Below are 565 nucleotides of genomic sequence, written 5' to 3'. Positions count from 1 at the left end.
AGAATCTTTTTCTCTTTTCCAGTTAATTATAATGTGATTATATGCTTCCTCAAAACAATAGCATTTAAAAGCAGTGGCATATTTACTCTTTAACATAAGTTATAGTGAGTGAAGTGTGAGACCAAAAATCAGTAATTTTATCTTAGGTGCAGAACCTAGTTGTGGAGGCACATTTGAGGTTGATGTGTTTGTCAGATCACACAGAAAAAACATTTCTTTAAGATTTTGTTCTCAATAATACATAATGGAAACATATGTGGTCTATCTGTATCCTGATGGAGTAGTGAATTTAAACATCTTCATTACTACTTTACCCACTTCAGTTATAAAATAAATTCCTCTGTGATTTATGTTGAATGGACTTTTTTCTACTCTACATTACATGGTTTTCTGCTTTCTTTGTTCTATAATCTTTCAGAATGTTATTACCTCACTTCTGACAACCATTCATCTTTCCAAGAATATGGGCCATATTTCCCCTTTTTGTAGGAAATGCAGCTCCTCTTGATAAGGTACTTGTTTCTATGTCCCATTACCCTGTGTCCACACACCAAATAACCCTACT

The sequence above is a fragment of the Octodon degus genome, unplaced genomic scaffold, assembly GCF_000260255.1.
Source record: "Octodon degus isolate 3935 unplaced genomic scaffold, OctDeg1.0 scaffold00132, whole genome shotgun sequence".
NCBI lineage: Eukaryota > Metazoa > Chordata > Mammalia > Rodentia > Octodontidae > Octodon > Octodon degus.
This window is presented reverse-complemented; position numbering follows the sequence as displayed.